Genomic DNA, 14,071 nt, shown 5'->3' on the forward strand with positions numbered 1-14,071 from the left:
GCTAACCCTCAACTGACGCTAAATGAAAGTCAGTGGAATCATGTGACTGAGCTGGAAAAATTGCTAGAGCACCCATTTACAGTGACTAAAAAATTACAAGCAGTGGACTTAACTCCAGGTATTTTCTTAAAGGAGTGGAAGAACCTGATGTTTCACCTGTCCCAAAGAGGAGGGTTAATTGCAAGTGGCATTGCTACATCAATGAAACGGAGAGAGGAGCTACTATTACAAAATAACATTCTTTTGGCAGCTGTTTATGTAGACCCAATGCATCGGATTCTTCTAGATGATCAACAGCTAAGTAAAGGAAAAGAAGCTCTGTTTGAAATAGCAGTAAGGATGAAAGGGTTGCAGAACAGTCAGGAGGAACAAGAAGAATTTGGTCGTCCTGCCATATCTTCACCCTCATCATCAACTGATGAAGAATTTAATTTCGAAAAATATTTGGATCACAAGGACCGTGCAAAGCGTTCCCGCATAGAAGAAGAGTCATCCCCATCAAGGAACACAGCCAGTACATTTCAGCAGAATTTTTCATGTGCACTAAAAGAAATTGAGAAATTTGACCGTTCATCAAAAATAACAGTGCAACAAGCGATTCCTCTGTATCCTGACATTGTCAGAGATGTTGCCCGAGTGGTTACTGCTTTGCCACCAACACAAGTTAGTGTAGAGAGGTTGTTCTCTGCTCTCAAAATAATTAGATCAGATTTGAGGGCATCCATGAAGGAGGATCTGACAGAGGCAATACTTTTTCTGAGGACAAATTTATAGATTTCTTCTTATTAACTGCATAAAAGTGTTTATTGCATATTTACTTACAGTTTAGAAAAGTTTCTAAAAGTTATTTGCTATATTCTAATTGTATTCTAATAAATGTAGTTTTTGCTCTAAGTGGTCTGATTACTTATATGATGGTGAGAAACTGAATAAACACGATGTTTAATATTTTACAACAGTAAATTTGTTGTTATGAATTGGCCATTTATGAAGGAGTCGCAGTCTGATAAAATCCAGGAGTCGGAGTCGCAACTGTGGCTTACCGACACCACAGCCCTGGTATGCAGGCCATTAAATTACACGGAAATGGCAAACATAGTCAATCAGAAATCATTTAATAGCTGCCATCGTACACTGTAAACGAGTGCTCAGAAGGGCACAAAATCACTGAATCAGAGGGATAGCCACAGGACAAAGGATCAGGTCACTACTTATAAATTCCACATTATAGTGATAAGTGGCATGCCATTCCCCTTTCAGCATTGTATAATACAGTGGGGCATGTAAGTTTGGGCACCCCTGGTCAAAATTATCATTATTGTGAACAGCTAGGCAAGTTGAAGATGAAATGATCTTTAAAAGGCATAAAGTTAGAGGACACATTTGCTTTGTATTTTAGGCAAAAGAGAATAAAAATTATATACCGTATATACTCGAGTATAAGCCGACCCGAGTATAAGCCGACCCCCCTAATTTTGCCACAAAAAACTGGGAAAACGTATTGACTCGAGTATAAGCCTAGGGCAGGGGCGTATCCGGGGGGGGGCAGCCGGGGCAGTTGCCCCGGGCGCAGCCAGCAGGGGGGCGCAGTCGGGCCGCCTAATGCAGCGGTCTGCAGTGTCTCCCCCCGGCGGCTGCGTTCTGCCGCCCCCCGTCCTGTGTGTCGGCTGTTCTCTGTGTCGGCTGTCAAGCTGACAGCCGACGCAGAGAAGGAGGCCGCGCCGGCACCCAGGCAGCAATTGTTGTACTTGAAAGCTCTGACCAGAGCGCCGGGTCAGAGCGACGTCAGCAGCGTGATCAGGTCATGTGATCACGCTGCTGACGTCACTCCCCGGCGCCCAGAGCGAACGCTGGTGGTAAGTGTGCTCCTCTGTGGAGCTGAAGAACCACCGAAGATGGGAGTTGTTCATGATTGGAGATGGGGGCTTAATGTGGGGATGAGGGTTAATGAGTGGGGGGATTAATGAGTAGAGGGTTAATGAGTGGGGATGGGGGTTAATGTGGAGATGGGGGTTAATGTGTGAGGGGTTAATAAGGGGAGATAGGGGTTAATGAGTGGAGGTGGGGGTTAATAGATGGGGGTTAATGAGTGGAGATGGGGGTTAATGAGTGGAGATGGGGGTTAATGAGTGGAGATGGGGGTTAATGAGTGGAGATGGGGGTTAATGAGTGGAGATGGGGGTTAATGAGTGGGGGGATTTGGGAGAAGGGACGGGGGTTATTGAGTGGGGATGGTGGATACTTAATGTGTGGGGGTATTTGGAGTGGGGATGGGGGGGTTATTGTGTGTGAGGGATTTGGAGTGGGGATGAGGGATTTAATGTGTGGGGGGATTTGGAGTGGGGATGGGGTACGTAATGTGTGTGGCGGATTGGGGATGGGGGATTTAATGTATGGGGAGATTTGAGGACACAATGAAGAATATGTATGTATGAGGGCATGTATGAGGAAACAGTATGGGGGATGGGTGCAGACAGTAAGGGGTGTGAACGGGTAAATGTATGTGGACACAGTATGAGTAGCGATGGGAAAAATGTATGTGGACACAATATGGGGAGTGAGGGTGATGGGATGTGTGCAGACAAAGTATGGGGAGTCAGGGGAATGTGTGAGCAGGCAGTATAGAGAGTGAGGGGGTAAATATATGAGGAGACAGTATGGTGAACAGGTGGGATGTTAGAGGAGAAAGTATGAGAAGGGAGGGGAACAGTGTGAGGAGACAGTATATCGCAGATATTTTTATTTAGGAGCATTATAATGACACTTCTATCTTTAAGGGGATCGTGTGAAGATTTGCTGCAGAAGACCGGAGAAGATGGAAGTCTGCAGAGACGAGATGGAGGAGAAAACTCATCATGGGGTCTGGACAAGAAGAAAAGAAGGAGGACGACTCCAGAGACGACGTCATCTATAAGGTACCTGGATGTAAATAATATTTGTGACACTGACTTATTCTCTTATTTTTATTTAAGTTAGGAGCATTAAAGGGGTTGTTCAGGTCGGTGATGAGTCTGCTGTCATTCTATGTGACTGCAGACTTCTGAATTCTCACAGTGCTCACTGAACGCTGTTAGGATTCTCTTGTGCCGGTAATATACATACGGTCACATGCTGACTAGACATGCGTGGCGTCACTCAATGAAAATGAACGGAGCGAGGCCGGACACGTCTAGTCAGAATGTGGCCAGAAGTATATAAATCACATACTTGTGCTGTGCTGACTGTACATCGGCAAAGGAGAATCCTAAAAGTGTGCAGTGCATTCGTTGTGAGAATTCAGAAGCTGCAATGTCAGGATTCAGCTCTGCAGGTTCCAGTGTAATCACATGGACACTTCACTCATATGCGATTTTCATACTTATGGTCCTGTGACAACGAGCTTCTCTTCCTGCTTCTCTCAGTTTTTTACTGAACATTGAGAGCATTAGGGAGAGCAGCCCGTGGGTACATGGCCAAGTGTGCAAGTCGCATATGTACTTGGGGGGGGGGGGGGGGGCCGAATCAAATTCTTGCCCCGGGTGCCAGAAAGCCTAGATACACCTCTGGTCTAGGGTGGAAAATGCAGCAGCTACTGGTAAATTTGAAAAATAAAAATAGATACAAGTAAAAGTAAAATTAATTGAGACATCAGGTTAAGGCTAAAGTGCACACGTAGATTTTCCTCCTGCGGATTTTTCTGCGCAGATTTGAAGAAATCCACAGGTCAAATAACCTACATTTTTCCTGCGGATTTCTTCCTTTTTATTGCGGTTTTCCAGTGGCTTTTGTGCGGTTTTCCCACTGCGGATTTGGAGAATGGAGCAGGTGGAAAACCGCACAAAAGTGACATGTTGCATTTTTTGTACAGCACAAAAACTGCGCAGAAAAAACCACAGCGTCTGCACAGCGGTTTTTTTTTCATTGATTTACATTGTACTGTAAATCACTTTGCGGATCTGCAACGTTTCTGCGCGGTAAAATCTGCTACGGATCCGCAGGAAAAATGCATCGTGTGCACATGGCCTAAATGTTTTTGAATATCCATATTGAATCTGGAGCCCCATATAATGCTCCATACAGTTCATGATGGGCCCCATAAGATGCTCCATACAAAATACAGCCCATATAATGCTGCACAAAGGTTAATAAAAACCCCATAAGATGCTCCATAGAATAATATGCCCCATATGCTGCTCCATAAAGGTTATGGCCACATAAGATCTTCCATAGAGTATGCCCCATATAATGTTCCATAGAATAGGCCCCATATGCTGCCCCCATAAGATGCTCCATAGATTATGACCCCATATGCTGCCCCCATAAGATGCTCCTTAGATTACTGCCCCATAAGATGCTCCATAGATTATGCAACAATATGCTGCATTTAAAAATATAAAAATGACACTCACCTCTCCGTCGCTGGGGGCCAGGTGCCGATGTCACTGCTGGCACCTGAGATATTCACCTGTCCCCCGATCCATCGCTGGCCCTCCGCTGTCTGAACATCACTGACAGATGCGGTGCCAGACAGCAGCAAGCAGCGATGGACCCTGGACTGGTGAGTGTCATTATACTTACCAGTCCTGGCGCGGTCTCTGCAGCCCCCAGCTTCTCCGCAATCTCCCTTCCTGCCTTCAGCGGTCACATGGCACCGATAATTAAACTCATGAATATGCGGATATTAATAAGTGTAATGAGCAGTACCATTTGACTGCTGAAGGGAGATCGCGGAGAAGCTGGGGGCTGCAGAGACCGTGCCAGGGCGGGTAAGTATGACCTGACACCCCCGCCCCCCCTTCCGACCCCCTGGTGTATATGACTCGAATATAAGCCGAGGGGGACTTTCAGCCCAAAAAAATGGGCTAAAAATCTCGGCTTATATTCGCGTATATACTGTATTATAAGACACTATACATAATATAAATATCTCATCAAAATTCACAATAGATTACCTCAAAAGGTGCAAGCTGAAGAGATTACAATGGTCCTCACTCTCCCCTAATCTGACCATTGAAAATATGGCTAGACCTCAAAATGGTAGTGCATGCAAGATGACCCAGGAATCTCACAAAATTGGAAGAATTTTTCAAGGAAGAATGGATGAAAAGCCCTCAAACAAGAATTGAAAGACTCTTTGCTGGCTGTGATACTTTCAAAAGGGGGTGCTATCTCTATATATAAAAGTGAATGTATGTATGTATCACCAACCAATCACGAAGCATCTTTCATTTTACCAGAGCTGTTCAAAAGAAGCTGAGCTGTGACTGGTTGCTGTGAGCAAGTTTTCCTTGCAACCAATCACTAAGCATTTCTCATTTCACCAGAGATGGTTAAAAGTAGCTGAGCTGTGATTGAGCAGGTTTTCCCACTTAACACCTCAGCAGACACTGACATGGTGGGAGAAATCTAGCATCTTCAGGAACATAAGCTCTCAGACATTGTCTGCCCCCTTGAAAGGAGCAGAGAGCACATGACAAAAATGAATCCCCCCCTCCCTGCCAATATCCCCATCACACATCCTCTACCCCGTAGGCACATCTTCCCTCTTAAAAGGATCATTGGTATGGAAGTCAGAGCAAATCCATCCAGGGCTTTGGTTTTGACCCCAGGCCTTTCTTAAAGGGATCCCTGGTATGGAAGTTAGGACTGTTCCACTCAGTGGTTGTACTCCCAGTCTCTCTTAAAGGGATCTCCTGTATGGAAGTTAGGGCAAATCCCTCAACGCTCTGATTCTGACCCCAGGGTTCTATTAAAGGGATCATTGGCATGCAAGTCACAGCAATTCCACTCAGTGCTCTAGTTCTGATCCCAGTCTCTCTTAAAGAGATCCCCGGTACGGAAGTGAGGGCAAATCCACTCTGCACTTTGGTACTGACCCCAGGCCTCTCAAAGGGATCTCCGGTATGGAAGTTAGGGTAAATCCTTCAGCGCTCTGATTCTCACCCCAGGCTTCTATTAAAGGGATCATTGGTATGGAAGTCAGGACAAATCCACTCAGCGCTCTGGTTCTGACCCCAGTCTGACGGGATGATGTGGGATATTAGGGGTAGTAGTCCGGTGGCTCTGGCTGATGGGATGATGTGGGATATTAGGGGTAGTAGTTATATATACTAGCTGAAGAGCCCGGCGCTGTCCGGGCATAGTAATCGACTGTGGTTATAGCAAATTATAATTATCCTCCATCCCATAGTCCCGTGCCCATATACCCATCATACATATCCACGATCCCATAGGCCCGTGCCCATATACCCATCATACATATCCTCCATCCCATAGTCCCATGCCCATATACCCATCATACATATTCTCCATCCCACAGTCCCATGCCCATATACCCATCATACATATTCTCCATCCCACAGTCCCATGCCCATATACCCATCATACATATTCGTCATCCCACAGTCCCATGCCCATATACCCATCATACATATTCGTCATCCCATAGTCCCGTGCCCATATACCCATCACACATCCTCCATCCCATAGGCCCGTGCCCATATACCCATCATACATATCCTCCATCCCATAGGCCCGTGCCCATACACCCATCATACATATCCTCCATTGCATAGGCCCGTGCCCATATACCCATCATACATCCCATAGGCCCGTGCCCATATACCCATCATACATATCCTCCATCCCATAGTAGAGTGCCCATATACCCATCACACATCCTCCATCCCATAGTCCCGTGCCCATATACCCATCATACACATCCTCCATCCCATAGTCATGTGCCCATATACCCGTCATACATATCCTCCATCCCATTGTCCAGTGCCCATATACCCATCACACATCCTCCATCCCATAGTCCCGTGCCCATATACCCGTCATACATATCCTCCATTCCATAGTCCAGTGCCCATATACCCATCACACATCCTCCATTCCATAGTTAACCATTATGACATCATGAGGGGCAGGGCTTGATACGCACACACTGTTTCCCCATTATGTAGATAGGGGCATTATGACATCATGAGGGGCGGGGCTTGACGCACACACACTTTTCCCCATTATGCAGATAGGGGCAAAATTGTTTGGTGAATTGGAACGCGCGGGGTTGAAATTTCGCCTCACAACATAGCTTAGGACGCTCTCGGGGTCCAGACGTGTGACTGTGCCAAAATTCTGTGGCTGTAGCTGCGACGGTGCGGATGCCTATCCCGGACATACACACACACACGTACATACACACATTGAGCTTTATATATTAGATATATATACTAGCTGAAGAGCCCGGCGCTGCCCAGGCATTGTAACCAGCTGTGGTTAGTTATAACAAATTATAATTATCCTCCATCCCATAGTCCCGTGCCCATATACCCATCCTCCATCCCATAGGCCCGTGCTCATATACCCATCATAGATATCCTCCATCCCATAGTCGAGTGCCCATATACCCATCATACTTATCCGCCATCCCATAGTCCCGTGCCCATATACCAGTCATACATATCCTCCATGCCATAGTCCCGTGCCCATATACCCGTCATACATATCCTCCATCCCATAGTCCAGTGCCCATATACCCGTCATACATATCCTCCATTCAATAGTCCAGTGCCCATATACCCGTCACACATCCTCCATCCCATAGTCCCGTGCCCATATACCCATCATAGATATCCTCCATCCCATAGTCGAGTGCCCATATACCCATCACACATCCTCCATCCCAGTCCCATATACCCATCATACATATTCACCATCCCATAGTCGAGTGCCCATATACCCATCATACTTATCTGCCACCCCATAGTCCCGTGCCCATATACCGGTCATACATATCCTCCATGCCATAGTCCCGTGCCCATATACCCGTCATACATATCCTCCATCCCATAGTCCAGTGCCCATATACCCGTCATACATATCCTCCATCCCATAGTCCAGTGCCCATATACCCGTCACACATCCTCCATCCCATAGTCCCGTGCCCATATACCCATCATAGATATCCTCCATCCCATAGTCGAATGCCCATATACCCATCACACATCCTCCATCCCAGTCCCATATACCCATCATACATATTCGCCATCCCATAGTCGAGTGCCCATATACCAATCATACTTATCCGCCATCCCATAGTCCCGTGCCCATATACCGGTCATACATATCATCCATCCCATAGTCCCGTGCCCATATACCCGTCATACATATCCTCCCATAGTCAACCATTATGACATCATAATGAGCGGCGGGGCTTGCAACCTATGACGACATCAGCGACGCCATGGCAACCATTGTGACATCATGAGGGGCGGGGTTTGATACGCAGTTTCCCCAGTATGTAGATAGGGGCATTATGACATCATAATGAGGGGCGGGGCTTGACGTGCACACACTTTTTCCCCATTATGTAGATAGGGGCAAAATTGTTTGGTGAACTGGAACGCGTGGGGTTAAAATTTCGCCTCACAACATAGCTTAGGATGCTCTCGGGGTCCAGACGTGTGACTGTGCCAAATTTTGTGGCTGTAGCTGCGATGGTGCGGATGCCTATCCCGGACATACACACACTATAAGCTTTATACACTCACTGGCCACTTTATTAGGTACACCTGTCCAACTGTGTGTTAAGACTTAATTTCTAATCAGCCAATCACATGGCGGCAACTCAGTGCATTTAGGCATGTAGACATGGTCAAGACAATCTCCTGCAGTTCAAACCGAGCATCAGTATGGGGAAGAAAGGTGATTTGAGTGCCTTTGAACGTGGCATGATTGTTGGTGCCAGAAGGGCTGGTCTGAGAATTTCAGAAACTGCTGATCTACTGGGATTTTCACGCACAACCATCTCTAGGGTTTACAGAGAATGGTCCGAAAAAGAAAAAAAATCCAGTGAGCGGCAGTTCTGTGGCCGGAAATGCCATGTTGATGCCACAGGTCAGAGGAGAATGGGCAGACTGGTTCGAGCTGATAGAAAGGCAACAGTGACTCAAATTGCCACCCGTTACAACCAAGGTAGGCAGAAGAGCATCTCTGAATGCACAGTGCGTCGAACTTTGAGGCAGATGGGCTACAGCAGCAGAAGACCACACTGGGTACCACTCCTCTCAGCTAAGAACAGGAAACTGAGGCTACAATTTGCACAAGCTCATCGAAATTGGACAGTAGAAGATTGGAAAAACGTTGCCTGGTCTGATGAGTCTCGATTTCTGCTGCGACATTCGGATGGTAGGGTCAGAATTTGGCGTAAACAACATGAAAGCATGGATCCATCCTGCCTTGTATCAACGGTTCAGGCTGGTGGTGGTGGTGTCATGGTGTGGGGAATTTTTTCTGGGCACTCTTTGGGCCCCTTGGTACCAATTGAGCATCGTTGCAACGCCACAGCCTACCTGAGTATTGTTGCTGACCATGTCCATCCCTTTATGACCACAATGTACCCAACATCTGATGGCTACTTTCAGCAGGATAATGCGCCATGTCATAAAGCTCGAATCATCTCAGATTGGTTTCTTGAACATGACAATGAGTTTACTGTACTCAAATGGCCTCCTCAGTCACCAGATCTCAATCCAATAGAGCATCTTTGGGATGTGGTGGAACGGGAGATTCGCATCAGGGATGTGCAGCCGACAAATCTGCGCCAACTGTGTGATGCCATCATGTCAATATGGTCCAAAATCTCTGAGGAATGCTTCCAGCACCTTGTTGAATCTCTGCCACGAAGAATTGAGGCAGTTCTGAAGGCAAAAGGGGGTCCAACCCCTTACTAGCATGGTGTACCTAATAAAGTGGCCAGTGAGTGTATATTAGATATATACATATTTTTTTTTTTAAAGGGAACCTGTCCCCCCCACCCCCAGGGCGTTTTTAAGTAAAAAAAAGCCACCTTCAGCAGCACTAAGGCTGCACTCTGTGAAGGTGGCTCTTCTGCTTCTGACCCCTAGTAACACCGAAATATTGATTTTTATAACTAGGTCTCCATACCTGTATTGCGTCCCGTAGGTATGGTGTATCCCCCTGTATCAGCCGCCTCCCAGCCGTCCATAATGCCCGTCTTGCGTCTGGGCGCCGCCTCCAAGCCATCCATCATGCCCATCTTGTGTCTGGGCGCCGCCACCCATCCGTCCATCATGCCTGTCTTGCGTATGGGCGCCGCCTCCCATCTGTCCATCATACCCATGCGCCGCCGCCTCCTCCTGTGTTGTATGCCGGCACCTGCGCTGTGACAACAGTTCTCAGGCATGCACAGTGCGCGCTGCCCGGGAACTGACATCAGGCCATCAAGCCTGCGTGTTTTGGAGTCCCCCAATACCCAGCCCCACAGTGTGAATACTTCATAACATACTGTGGGGCTGGATAAGGGGACTCCAAAACACGCAGGCTTGATGGCCTTATGTCAGTTCCCAGGCAGCGCGCACTGCGCATGCCCGAGAACTGCTATCACAGTGCAGGTGCCGGCGGCACACAGGGGCATGATGGATGGATGGGAGGCGGCGCACAGACGCAAGACAAGGGCATGGTGGACGGATTGGAGGCGACGCCCAGACGCAAGACAGGCGCATGATCGACGGCTTGGGAGGCGGCTGATACAGGGGGACACACCATACCTATGGGTCGCAATGCAGGTATGGGGACCTAGTTATAGAAGTCATTACTTCGGCGTTACTAGGGGTCAGAAACAGAAGAGCCACCTTCACAGAGTGCAGCCATAGTGCTCCTAAGGTGGCTTTTACTTAAAAATGCCCGGGGGGGTGACAGGTTCCCTATAAGAGGTGAAAAAAAAAGTGTGGCAATTAGTGAAGAGCGAGTATAGATCAGGCGAGCTCTGAGATTTAGATTTCATCGCCTCAGCTGCATGATTTCTGGCTGCTAGACAGCCTGAATACACATGGGCATTCCCTCACAAACAGGCAACATGTATTCAGCCTGTCCAGCAGCCACAAATCATGCAGCTGCATTGACAGAAACTAAATCTCCGTGCACGCCAAAATGCTCAGAGGTCACCTGAGCAACGAGTATACTCACTCATCACTTAGTGGCAATTTGTAAGACACTTTTTTTTGCCAGTCACCATTTTCCAAGACACGTCACATTTTCATGTTTCAGAAATGGGGCTAGGTGAAAGCTTATTTTTTTTGCATGCTGTGCTAATGCATTTACTGATAACTTTTTGGGTAGATACAATGTTTTGATCGCTTCGTATTGTATTTTCTTGCAATGTTGTGGTAGGCAAAAAATGTAATTGTCAATCGCTTTTGTTTTCTCGTTTACTGATAAAATTAGTTTATTTTATATTTTGATCAGATTTTTCTGAACATAGCAATACCAAATATGTCCCCTTTGAAGCTTCGATCAGACGAGCGCTTATACAGTGAGCTGCTCTGCTATATATACCAAGAATCACAATCTCTTAAGAACGCCAGCCATGGGTCAGCATTCACAAGATCATCATAACGACAGGCACAAGGGTCATCAGCAGATTCCTGTGTGGAACGACGCACACCACTGCCGGCCGTGTGTTAAATGCCGCTTTATGAGATTGACAGTGGCATCTAACAGCTGCAGTCGAAGCTCCAATTCACCGGTGACTGTTAAGGGCATGTCACACTGAGATATCGCTAGCAATATCGCTATAACTTGTGACGTTATAGCGATATTGCTAGTGATATCGCTGTGTGTGATACTTACCTACAACCCGTTCCCCCGCTGCTTATCGCTGATTGCGCGAGAACGTCCTGGACTGTTTCTCGTCGTCAGTTTCCTGCTGTGACGACGAGCGACGTGTGGAGCCGGGAGGGAGGACGCAGGATCGCCTGGTGTGACAGGTAAGTAGCGACCCCTGCGATGTCGCTAGTGAGATCTGCCTGTGTGGCAGCTCACTAGCGATGCACCAGCGATCCTGACTGCGTCATATCGCTGGTGCATCGCTAAGTGTGACAGTACCTTTAGAGGCAAGTGACATCTGATTAAATAAACAGTGTGCAGGCCTGTGTCAAAGGCAGGGACACGACAATGTACAAGTACATCAAAGGTCATGAAGAGGTTAAAGAACTGAACCGCTGCACAGAATAAAATATGGAGTCCTGCCTAATAAATTGTGGGGCATTTTACAACTCACAGATTACTTCCTAATAAATCGTGCGGCATTGCACAACTCCTAGATTACATAATTCACTATGGGTCTGTTTACACAGACTGACAGGCAGCACAGAATGGCTGCGGAATCCAAGTACAGGAGCTCGGTGCATCATGGTGGGGCCAAACATTTATATATGCACCCTCCCACCTGCTTGTTTTCCATCTATCTCCATCCTTCTCTGCCTCCATGAAGCCAGAGCTGTCAAATATAGAGGGTGGACATGGAGGGAAAACAAGCAGGTGGGAAGGCGTATACCAGCGTTTCCCAAACTCCAGTCCTCGCGGACCCCAACAGGTCATCTTTTCAGGATTTCCTTAGTATTTCACAGGTGATGGAAGTATCATCAAGGCATCAGGAATTCTCTCACATGTGTAACACTATGGAAATCCTGAAAACATGAACTGTTGGGGTCTGCGAGGACTGGAGTTTGGAAACCACTGGTGTATACAAATAAGGCCTGTTTCACACTTCCGTTTTTGACCATCAGTCAAAATCCGCCGTTTTTGCAAAAAAACGGATCCACCATTTTTTTTGCGGATCCGTTTTTTTCCCCATTGATTTGCATTACCGGCAGATCTTGACGGATGGCCATCCGTTGGATCCGTTTTTTTGCGATTCCGTCAATTTTTTTGCATCCGCCGAGACGCCTGGACGGACCATGTAACTTTTTTTGTGCTGCATGATCCGCATTTTTCTAGTGCGCATGCCCGGAGGATTGAAGTCAGGCAGAAATTTAACCCTGAAATCATTTCTGGCTAACAGAAAAAAATCTCTCTCCCCCCCCGGGCAGCGGTTCCTTTAAAATTCTTCATTTGACGGATCCGTCAAAAAAACCGGTCCGGTGGCATCCGTTCACATCAGTTAACAGCAGATCCGCTTTCCGCCATTTTGGCGGATTTTAACTGACACAAAAAAACTGATGTGTGAAACACGCCTAAGGCCCCCGCTGTGAAGCACCAAACACCTGTTCTTAGTTTGAGCAGTCATCCTGTGCGGACCCTAAACCTTTACAGATTCAGGCTGAAGGAAACACATTGCTCTGTGGTAAAGCGCTCAGCCTGCAGAGGCTGCCATTGTTCTCAGCAGCACAATGTTTACACAGGGCGAGGTGCTGCCGAGAAGACGCATCTGTTGGCTACATACAGGTTCGTTTTGCTCGTTCATATAACGCCTGTTCCCTTATCAGCCATTCCCCCGGGTATAGCCCCTGTAGCCGAGTTACCACCTGCCTGTGCGAGCAGTGTGCAGACACCGGACCTGACACATCCCCGGCTCACACACAAGGCCGGGGCCTGGCTGCCGCCCATGTAACCGCTCCTGCCACAGCATGGCGCGGCCAGTGTGTGTGTGACGCCCAGCAGAAGTGACAGGAATACGGCAGACATAAGCGTATGGCGGCATTGTACGGGACCCCGAGCGGCCATACTCACCATCCTGTCAACTCACAACACGAACACGTAAAAACAATAAAATCAGGAACTCGCCGCCAACTAGTGAGCGCGGCGTTGGGCGTGTCCTATTTATAGCCTTCCCCGGAGCAGCGCATTCGAGCCATGGGGGGAGGAGGAGGAGGGGCACATAACTACGTGGCAGTTACGCTTGGAAAGCAGGGAGCCGAGGCCTGCGAACGGTTTACTTCATTTGAAACGAAATACAAGGTGAGCAGCGCTGCCATTACTGGTGCGTGAAACCCTTCTCCCCCCCCTATGGGATGCGCCATGTGATAAGATCGCGCAGTTATTTCTGTGTCCCTGCGCCAGAGGTGATTGTTGTAAAATAGTCCATCTGTGAGAAATAGGTATCAAGGCGCGCAGGAAAGTGGCGCGTAGTTAGTTGCAGGGCAGTGTAGGCCGCAGCGTGTCACTGTGTGGGCTCACCTGCACGGTGCAGGCCTCTGTGCACAGCGCGGCTCACCGTGTCACAGGCGGGGAGATACACGTCTGTAGTGAGCACCAGGGAAATAACAGGCCTTATAACCAGGGTCAA

At 47.7% G+C, this 14,071-nt stretch overlaps 1 long non-coding RNA gene across 1 annotated transcript in view; it reads right to left on the reverse strand.

The window, feature by feature from the left end:
• Positions 1 to 13,685, reverse strand: part of LOC141083432 (uncharacterized) — a 40,712-nt gene extending 27,027 nt beyond the window's left edge. The window contains exon 1 of the long non-coding RNA XR_012230715.1: positions 13,516 to 13,685. This is a non-coding gene — a long non-coding RNA (uncharacterized lncRNA). The remainder of the gene's footprint in view (positions 1 to 13,515) is intronic.
• Between the last annotated feature and the right edge of the window lie 386 nt (positions 13,686 to 14,071).

Source organism: Dendrobates tinctorius, unplaced genomic scaffold (genome assembly GCF_039654945.1).
Source record: "Dendrobates tinctorius isolate UK_male_01 unplaced genomic scaffold, ASM3965494v1 ptg000005l, whole genome shotgun sequence".
In the NCBI taxonomy this organism is placed as follows: domain Eukaryota; kingdom Metazoa; phylum Chordata; class Amphibia; order Anura; family Dendrobatidae; genus Dendrobates; species Dendrobates tinctorius.